Genomic DNA, 10,849 nt, shown 5'->3' with positions numbered 1-10,849 from the left:
TATATTTTCCTTCGTTCAGATTTTTCACATGCCATTTTCAAGCATGAGCTCCCTAGAAAAACTCAAAATGCAACCTCATGTCTTCACATACCCCTTGTATTTTCCCCTGTTTTTATTCACTGAACATATCTATTAAAAGAATGACTGAATAGAAAGGAAGAAAGGAAAGAAGGAGAGAAGGAAAGAAGAAGGGGAGAGAGGAAGGAGGGGAAGGAGGAGAAAGAGGAGAAGGAAGGGTTTCTCATTTCTCACTGGCCAAATTCCCTTTGTATCATACTTTTTATTATCATTAGCAACAATAAAAACAATCACTCATTAGGGTAGCGCCTGTGTGTCAGGGCCTGGGATAAGTGTGTTATGTGCATTAATTAGTATAGTTTAAACCCACTTAACAGACAAGGAAACTGAGTTTCAGAGTTAAATAATTTGCCCAAATTTATTCAGTTAATAAGTAAATCAGACCTTAAAAATTCTGGTCAGTTTTGATTCCAAAATCTGGACCCTGAATTGTCCTGATACACTGTCACTCATCATCTTAGGAACCATTACTGCTAAGTTCAGTATTCAGGTTCTGTGTCCCCAGCATTTCCATGTCCCATTATGATGGACTCTAGGGCAAAAGGCATATGTACATGGGTGTATATTACATCTACTCCTCCTATGGGAAGCCTACAGTATGATGTGTCTTCTTCTTTTACTGAAACACAGTGTGACTGGGACGCTAGCATGGAACTCTTTCCTCTTGCCCACTAAAGGAGCATCTTTGCCAAGAGGTGCACATATTTTCTGTGATGCAGAACCAGGGAGACTAGGTGGAAAAAGGAAAAGAAAGTGTGAAGTCAGGATAGCAGAGACAGTAGAGGAAGGGGTTAAGTGAGTAAACATAACAAAGAATGAGCAGAGGGGATGGAAGACAGAGCGGGAAGACCTGGGATAAACAGAACCACTGAGCTGGGTGTGTGGAAGGCTCCAGAGCAGTTGCAGAGCTTGGGAGGAGGTTCTTTGAGAAGTATCTCCAAGAGGTTACACTGGTTCTCTCATATAATCCTTCCAGATAGTCAACTAATGATTGAGACTTCTGCAGAATTGCTGGTACCACTCCTTTTTATCCAGACAATATCAATATAGCTCTTGTCGAGGAGAGAAGAAAGGAAAATATCCCAGTCTCCTAACTCCATGGAGAACTCACAACCGACTCCCTCTCAGCAGGAGAAAAGGAGACCTGAGAATAACGATGGGGTGATCTTGCATCCTGGTTGGCCTGTCAGTCTCAGTTGACACTATTGTATGAATCACAATTAACAGTTTAATGTCTTCTTTTTAGGTCTTCGTTCAAGATACAGAATCATGGTGCAGTGTGCTGTGCCCCAAGAGATATTGTTCCCACATCTGTCCATAGAATTTTCCAAGCAAGAATATTGAGGTGGGTTGTCATTTCCTACTCCAGGGGATCTTGCCAATCCAGGGATTGAACCCACATCTCCTGCATCTCCTGCATAGGCAGGTGAATTCTTTACCACTGAGCCACTGGAAAGCCTCATACAATGGGAACATGACTTTAACATTCAGTGAGTACCTTTTGCTTTCAACTGCAAGGCCACCCTATTAACTAAGCAATGCAAACAGTAAACCAGGAGACAGGAACCTGGACTCTGATGTCTTTTTAGCCTTCGATCATGGCATGCCTCTGATGACTGAGTCCCTTTCCTGTACCTCATTTTCCTCATGCGTTAAACCAGAAAGATAATCTATGAGATCCTTTGCAGCTTTGACATTCTGGTTCTATGAGTAGCAGAGATGGTGGGTGACAGATACAGACCTTCTGACTGGGCACCAGCTGTGTGTGGGACTGTTCTCCAAAGCTGTGGGTATTTGAATTTGGCTTTTAATATTCTATTGTTAGTATCTGATACTTTATATTCTGTGTGGAGGGAGGAGGTTTCTCTGGAAACACAGGAAGATAATTTTGGGATTTGTATTCAAGAATCTGAAATACCTCAATTTTTGAATCTGTGAAGTCACATTGCAAAGCTGTTAAATGTATCTGGCTAGGATAGGACAGGGAGGGGCGGAGATGCTGCAACTTAAAATGCAGTGAGATCACAACTGTCATTCCTCAAACATATGCTTAATCAGAAACATTGGCAGAGCCACTCAAAACCCCTGGTGCAAAACACCATTAAAAAAGAATCTCTGATATTTTAACAGATGAATTTTTAAAATGCAATTTCTTGTTTTAATAGTTTTAGTAAAATCCTCTACAATTCATGAAACATTCTTATATCATTCCACATATAACCTTCAATGTAACTCTGTAAGGAAGGCAGGTAGGTACAATGTAGGGGCATGGATTGACTGATAGGTAATAGTGGATCTAGTGCTATAAATCAGGTGGCCTGCCTTCCAAATTAGGAATTCTGTCCACTGGGAAACATGGAAATCATTGTACGGTGGGAAGAGTTTTGTGATGAAGTTTAATATAATCAGTTGATGAGACAGAGTTAAAATTACATTTGTTCCAGAAGAAGGGGGAGAAGGAGGAAGAGAAGGAAAAAGAGGAAAAGAGGAGAAAGATCACTAAGTCATCTTTTACAAAACTGTCCAGAGACTACGTGCATCAGAGTTATCTTGAATACCCATAACAAATCCAGATTCTTAGGACCCACACACCAGACCTCTAATGACAGTGTGGGAGTAGGGAGAGGGCAGAGGTGAGGAGGGGAGAGCAGAAATCTGCATTTTTAAAAGGTGCTTTCATATTATTCTTGGGCACATGGAAGCATGATTCCCCGAGGAGGTGAATGTCCCGTTATTCTACTTACACCTGAAGCAGAGTTTAGCAACAGAAACATAGGGAAGAGAAAAGACATGTGAATAGGAAGAACAAGAGTTTGAGGCATTCAGTGATTGTTCACAAAGGATCAGAAAGAAAGCACTGAATTGCATGCAAACAGTTCATTTTAGCTGGGTGGACAAGTGGTATTTGTTGGCTTCTATGACATTGATGATGAAATGAGGAAAGATTTGGTGATGAATCATAAAAATGAGATAGCAAAAAATGTAAATGCACAAAAAATGAGTTGCACAAAGCAATATTTTTTAAGGTGTTTTTTATGTGATGAAAAAAAACAATGACTGGGTACAACAACTGATAAAAACTAATAGAACTGTTTATAAACGGTGAGCATATAAACTTGTACTGAGTTATTAGTAAGTTTAATGGCTCAGAAGGTGACAGACTAGTGTCTTTAGAGCACTATCAACCAGAACAGAATATTGATGCTGGAAGATCCAGTATTTCCCAAATATGCAGTGCTTTCCACAGATGATATACCAAACAAAGAGGCATAGCATTAAACAATCTGAATTGCAGTAAGGAGATTCAATACTTCTTTCACTCATTCTGCTTATTCTAAACATAAATACTTAGTTTGGCCCCACTCTGGCTTTAACAAGTCTCTAGTACCTAATAAAATGGAGAGTAGGCCTTTGCTCAGAGTTTTTGGCAAGCAATATTATTAAATTTTAATACTAATAAAAATTTATGCAAATAACAATAATTTGTTTTGTTTTCATTGTATTTGTTTTTTAAATCATCTTCTGTATGTGACTTTGCATTTAAGGTCATGATAGAGTTTCCAATTTCCAGAGATCAAATTGCCAACATCCGCTGGATCATGGAAAAAGCAAGAGAGTTCCAGAAAAACATCTATTTCTGCTTTATTGACTATGCCAAAGCCTTTGACTGTGTGGATCACAATAAACTGTGGAAAATTCTTCAAGAGATGGGAATACCAGAACACCTGACCTGCCTCTTGAGAAACCTGTATGCAGGTCAAGAAGCAACAGTTAGAACTGGACATGGAACAACAGACTGGTTCCAAATAGGAAAAGGAGTACGTCAAGGCTGTATACTGTCACCCTACTTATTTAACTTCTATGCAGAGTACATCATGAGAAATGCTGGGCTGGAAGAAGCACAAGCTGGAATCAAGATTGCCGGGAGAAATATCAATAACCTCAGATATGCAGATGACACCACCTTTATGGCAGAAAGTGAAGAGGAACTAAAAAGCCTCTTGATGAAAGTGAAAGAGAAGAGTGAAAAAGTTGGCTTAAAGCTCAACATTCAGAAAACTAAGATCATGGCATCTGGTCCTATCACTTCATGGCAAATAGGTGGGAAACAGTGGAAACAGTGGCTGACTTTATTTTTTGGGGTTCCAAAATCACTGCAGGTGGTGACTGGAGCCATGAAATTAAAAGAAGCTTACTCCTTGGAAGGAAAGTTATGACCAACCTAGACAGCATATTAAAAGGCAGAGACATTACTTTGTCCACAAAGGTCCGTCTGGTCAAGGCTATGGTTTTTCCAGTAGTCATGTATGGATGTGAGAGTTGGACTACAAAAAAAACTGAGTTCCAAAGAATTGATGCTTTTGAACTGTGGTGTTGGAGAAGACTCTTGAGAGTCCCTTGGACTGCAAGGAGATCCAACCAGTCCATCCTAAAGGAGATCAGTCCTGGGTGTTCATTGGAAGGACTGATGTTAAAGCTGAATCTCCAATACTTTGGCCACCTGATGCAAAGAGCTGACTCATTTGAAAAGACTCTGATGCTGGGAAACATTGAGGGCAGGAGGAGACGAGGGCAACAGAGGATGAGATGCTTGGATGGCATCACTGACTCAATGGACATGAGTTTGGGTAAGGGAGTTGGTGATGGACAGGGAGGCCTGGCGTGCTGTAGTTCATGGGGTCGCAAAGAGTTGGACATGACTGAGCGACTGAACTGAACTGAACTGAGAGTTTCCTTTACAAATAGATCTATTCAAATTTCAAAAAATGTATTTAAAGATAGATAGCAAATAGCATAGGCAGAACGCTGATATGGGTAAAAATTGTGAAAATAGCAGGCAAATGACCAAAAAAAACCCTATCAGACAGATGTGAAAACCTAATTGCAGAGAGTAGAGTCTTGACAAGGACATAAAGCAATGCACCCTCAGGGTGGAAACTCTGGGCTCTTAGGACAGCACTCTTTTTATTATTTTGTGCTGCTTGCAGAAAGGACCCCAGTTAGCTGAATTTGCAGTTTGGAACACCTAACCTTGTAGCTTGGGCAAAACATATTCTAAGGGGTTCTTTAGTTTCATCACCAGTGTCAGACATGTCCACGTTTCAACATGCCAAAGTACAAGATCAAATCAGTACACACAGCTTACTCTGTTTATCCATATGCACATATAATTAAAGTCAAACCAAGTTGCTTGTGAGACTTTTTTCCATTGCCTATCATAGTTCTTGAAAGACAAATAAAAGACTAGAACTTTTAATCTTTGGGGGATCAGAGTGTCTGCCTGCTTCTTCTGCTAAACTATTTTGATATGAAAGAACCTAAAAATCTGCAGGAGAAAAATGTCTTAGGTATGGATCCATGATAAAATCAGCCAGTATAAATTTAAGTGAATGCTTATTATGTGTCAGTGATTGTGCTAGGCTAATCATGGATTATCTCATGTAATTTTCACAACAATCCTATCACAGAGCTTTTTTTACAGTATCTAGTTGAGCGAGGCTTAGCAACTCGTCCAAGTCAAATGGCTAGGGAGAGATGGAGCCACAATCTGAACCAGGCAAATTCAACAGCAGCATGGCTAAATGTGCACCTTCACTCAGTAAGTACCCTTGACTCTTAGACACTGCAGGTAGGAAATGTCCTGCTTTCTAGAAGCTGCCCAGGTGAGCAGAGAGTGTTTTAAATACGTAAAAGTACTTAAGATCCCACAGGATAAGCTGAGTCTCCAAGAAAAAGAGAAGCAGGTGGTGTGAGGGCCCAGAGGAGGAAGTGATTAGCTCAAAGATTGGGGGAGTAGGGATCAGGAAAGTTTAGAGCTCATGTTGGAACCATGCCTTAAGAAATGAGTAGGCTTGTACCAGGAAAGAAAGTGAGAAAGAGCATTTGGGGCCGCAGAAGTAATTCAGAGGCTGGAGAATTCACTGTTTACCTAAAGAAAACTGATCAATCTTGCATGCTTATTGCATGGGGAGTTAGGTCAGGGGAGAGTTGGGAGAAATGAGTTGGGAAACCAGATTGGGTCAGGCAAGAAGGACTTTACATGCCCTTCACTATCTGCCCACTGCAAATCACACTATATTGCTCAAGGTTATCCTATTACAGTTCAATCCAGTTGGCATTTACAGTTTAAAATCCCACATGCCTGAATGGCCTTAACATCCTCTTAAATGATACATGTGAAATAGCTTCTCTCTCTATGGTGATATTATACACATAGTCCCAAAAGAAAACCAGAGGCAAAAAAATTATAATTTGCAACCCTGCCAATGTCTTGCCTTGGGTAATAGTAAGTTATCCCTCACTGGGAGGAGAGACAGACAACTACCTACCAGATAAGTTACAGAGGAGATCACTGCACTGGTTGGGATATTTGACCATATTGCTTCTGAAGCCCAGCCCCTGTCTAAGAACCAAATGTCCTCCATTATTTCAAGAGTTTTCAATTAACTAGCAAGGAGCATAGCTTAGTGGTTAACAGCAAGAGTCTGAAATCAGATGAATATCTGTTAGAATCCTGGCCCACCACTTGCCAGCTATAGGATAGTAGCCAAGTAATTTAACCTCTCAGAGTCTCAATTTTCCCACCAGTAAAATGGGGGTAATAATACTTGCTCCATGGGTTATATTAAGAACTCCATGAGATGACATATGTAATGCACTTAGCTTAATCCCTGGCAAATAAAACCAACTCTCAGTAAATGGCCGATGCTAAGATAATGATAATAAAGATGGTGATGTCTGGACCAGGAACCAAAGTATTCATAGGCAACTCGTTGGTATACATGACAATCATACACACACACACACATACCTTCCCCCACAGTCAGAAACTCAAAGCAGGCAATGCCAATTCATAAATAGAAGAAAAATTCCATTATAACACCAGCAAAGGAAATAAAAGTCTGAGAAGAATAAAAGGAACATGAGTAGGCACCAAATATGTTTGTTTGTCAGGGTTATCAAAATACAGATTCACCCATTTCTTAGAGAATAAAAACCTCTCCAGGAATAATTCTAACTGTGAAATATTTCAAAGAATCTTATAAAAAATGAGGATGAGAAAATAATTCGGAAATCATCTTGTGGAAAGCAGGTTCTTGGCTCTTTGGTTGAACACAACCTGGAGCACAGTCAGATGTCTGTTTACATAATCAGAAGCCGTCCACCAGATTTCTTCCCCTAAAGGTTAGGGGTGATTTCACAGCACTTCTTGGAGGACAGAAGCTAGAACTTTCTGCCTCATTCCCTTCCCCACAGTTCCCCTTTCCTTGCAGTTGAAGTAATTTTCCTTCTCCTTCTGAATTTCTTGCTCAGGAACTATCCTATACCTTATGAAAAGGATATTATGTGATTTGACCCCAAACCATTTCCCCTCAGACCCAGTTCTGACAACGAACCAGTTTCAGAAATAGGAGCCTTGTCTTCCCAACTTAGAGTTCCTCCTTTTTTCTCCTACTAAGATCATGATTATGAGAACACAATTCATCAATAACTTACTTATTCCAGGCTCCATCTGTATAATATCTCATATCGGCCTCATAATAATGTTATGAGGCAAGAATCATCTTCACTCCCACTTTTTCATAGAAAGAAACAGGGGCACCAACAGGTCAAGGAACTTGCCCAGGATCACACAGCTTCAAAGTGGCAGGACCTGAATTCAGACAGGCTCATCAAATGCCAAGTCCTATTCCTTTAGCCACAATACCAAACTGCTTCACCAGTGTTCTGATTTCCTCTGGATTGGGATCCTGCCTTATTACTTTCAGACCAGTGAAGTCCTAACAGTCTTAACTGTTCACACATTAAAAAGGAAGAACATGAAAACCAGGATGAGGGGATGTTTCTTGAATCTCAATCCTTCTCCTTAAAAATCTTTATCAGCAATTCCTTTCATATCAAAGCCTCAAACAATAGAAATTTATCTTGATGGGTGGATATGACAACATTTTTCTCAGACACAATGTCAGGCATAAAACCAGCTGCAGCTCTGATCACCTACAGAGGCTGGGAATGGATTCCTTTCTTGCACGCATGCGTGCTCAGTTGCTTCAGGTATGTCTGACTGTGTGCGACCCTATGGACTCCTACTCCCCACCAGGCTCCTCTGTCCATGGGATTCTCCAGGCAAGAATACTGGAGTGGGTTGCCATGCCCTTCTGCAGGGAATCTTCCCGACCCAGGGACTGAACCTGCATCTCCTCCATTGTAGACGGATTCTTTACCATTGAGCCACCAGGGAAGCCCAGATTCCTGCCTCAGATGCATCTAAATTTCCTACCAGCCAGAAGAATCATAAAGAAAAGAGAATTGACAGCATCACTCTGGCACATCTCTTCCCACAAGTAACCTTTCCAGAAGGTCTCCAGCTTCAACCAAAGAAAATACTATGCTGGTTGAAGGTTTGCTCTCTTTTGTGTTTAACTGCACTGTGGGAGGATTTTGTGGATCTGTAACTCACACAATCACAAATGAAGGGTCTGAGAACATATCCTTTGACCCCCCACCCTTTCCTTGACTAAGCTGACTAACAATCAATCAATGCTTCCAGTGACTGGTGATCATCCAATTTTATCCTTCTACTTTATTAGGAACATCTTAGTAAGCAGTCCGTTCCATTTTGTGTTGAACTATGTATCCTTAAAACTTCAATCCTTTATAACTACCTCTTTTCTTTGTTGTTGTTTAGTTGCTAAGTTGTGTCTGACTCTTTATGATCCCATGGACTGTAGCCTGCCAGGCTCCTCTGTCCGTGGGATTTCCCAATCAAGAATACTGGAGTGGGTTGCCATTTCCTTCTCCAGTGGATCTTCCCAACTCAGGGACTGAACCCATGTCTCCTGCATTGGGAGATGGATTCTTCACCACTGAACTACCAGGGAAGCCCACCTCTTTTCCTTGGGATCCTTCAAAACAAATTGGTTCCCTCTTTCCAAAACAGCCCTCAGATATATTAAAAACAACACTTATGACCTGAATCATCTTTGAACCCTAAGCTCATCATCCCCCATTCCTTACATTGTTCTTCACATGGCATGAATATTGCAACAACAACAAAAAAAATCATGATGTTTATCTTCTCCTGGAGACACTCCTGTTTGTGGACACCCAGAATAAGATGAAGCTTTACCACTGCTATGGACCAGGGCCAAGTGTCACTACAGAGAGGACTAAGCACACATTTCGGAGAAGGCAATGGCACCCCACTCCAGTACTCTTGCCTGGAAAATCCCATGGACAGAGGAGCCTGATAGGCTACAGTCCATAGGGTCGCTAAGAGTCGGACACGACTGAGTGCCTTCACTTTCACTTTCATGCATTGGAGAAGGAAATGGCAACCCACTCCAGTGTTCTTGCCTGGAGAATCTCAGGGATTCCCAGCCCAGGGGAGCCTGGTGGGCTGCCGTCTATGGGTTGCACAGAGTCGGACACGACTGAAGCGACTTAGCAGCAGTAGCAGCAAGCACACATTTACATGGTGGTATGCTTTTCTAGTGGGTCTCTTAGTGTGCTTTGGAAGCGATTCCTTCCTGAACAGCTGCTCTGACTAAATCGGGAGGGCTGTGTCTCTGCCAAGTACACGCTGTAAGGGAACAAGCTTGTAGAGCCTGCCTCATAGAAAGGGCTTATCTGCAAGCTTACTGCCGGCACTCTAACCACGGACATTCAGAGCCCTTCCTCTCACAAACACCTGCCTTTTACAGAGGTTTCCACTCTATTGTCCTATCTTGGGAGTGGGTGTGGATTAAGAGGAGTCAAATGATGCAGAGGCTGCACTGTACTAGGCAGATAAGAGTACACACAACTCTTGGCTCCTGCTATCCCCTGGCAGAGGTAAGGAGTTTCTATGTTGCAAAGCTCAGAGGATTACTTTAAAGCAGGGTTTCTCAACCTCAGATTTATTTTGAAATTTGGGACCAGACAGTTCTTGGGAGGAGTGGGATATCTCATGCATTCTTGGATGTTTAGTAGCATCTCTTGCCTCTATCTACTGGCTGCCAGTAGCATCCACTAGTTTGTTTGTTTGTTTTCTCTTTTTTTGGCCATACCATGCAGCATGTGTAACTTCCCGACCAGAGATAGAACCCACACCCCCTGCAATGGAAGCACAGAGTCTTAACCACTGGACTGCCACGGAAGTCCAACATCCACCAGTTGTGAAAACCAAAAATGCCTTCAGACATTGCTAAATGTCCCCTGGCAAACAAAACTGCCCCTAATTGAGAATTGCCAGTTTAAATCCAAACTATCTCAATAGTTTAAGACATGGTGTTAGTTGCTCAGTTATGCCTGACTCTTTGCAACTGTAGCCTCTGTACATGGAATTCTCTGGGAAAGAATATCGGGGTGGGTAAGCCATTCCATTCTCCAGGGCATCTTCCTGACCCAGGGATCAAACCTGGGTCTCCTGCATTGTGGGCAGATTCTTTACTGTCTGAGCCACCAAGGAAGCCCCTTAAGACATGGAGCTAGATCTAAACTTGAAGCATTATCTACATCTACTTTCTCATTTTATTGCTGCAGAGAGAAATGATAGCAATCAGTAAGAAATTAGAAGACAAGCTTCGCCTGTTCCAGTATACTAATGGTTCTCAATCCTGCTATATACATTAGAGCTCCTAAAACATATGCATTTCTGGTCCCTAACCAGACCAATTAAAATAGAATCTCTACATGTGGAAGCCAGGAGTTCCCAGTGCCTCTAGTGTGCAGCCAGGGTCCAGGGTCAGAGACTCACATCACACTGCCTCTGTTCTTGCTGCCAATAAAC

The 10,849-nt window shown here is 41.7% G+C and overlaps 1 protein-coding gene across 5 annotated transcripts in view; it reads right to left on the bottom strand.

Moving 5' to 3' along the window:
* Window positions 1-10,849, bottom strand: part of HTR4 (5-hydroxytryptamine receptor 4) — a 196,430-nt gene that overhangs the window by 37,921 nt on the left and 147,660 nt on the right. The window lies entirely within an intron of this gene.

The sequence above is a fragment of the Bos indicus x Bos taurus genome, chromosome 7 (genome assembly GCF_003369695.1).
Source record: "Bos indicus x Bos taurus breed Angus x Brahman F1 hybrid chromosome 7, Bos_hybrid_MaternalHap_v2.0, whole genome shotgun sequence".
Taxonomy (NCBI): Eukaryota; Metazoa; Chordata; class Mammalia; order Artiodactyla; family Bovidae; genus Bos; species Bos indicus x Bos taurus.
This window is presented reverse-complemented; position numbering and strand designations above follow the sequence as displayed.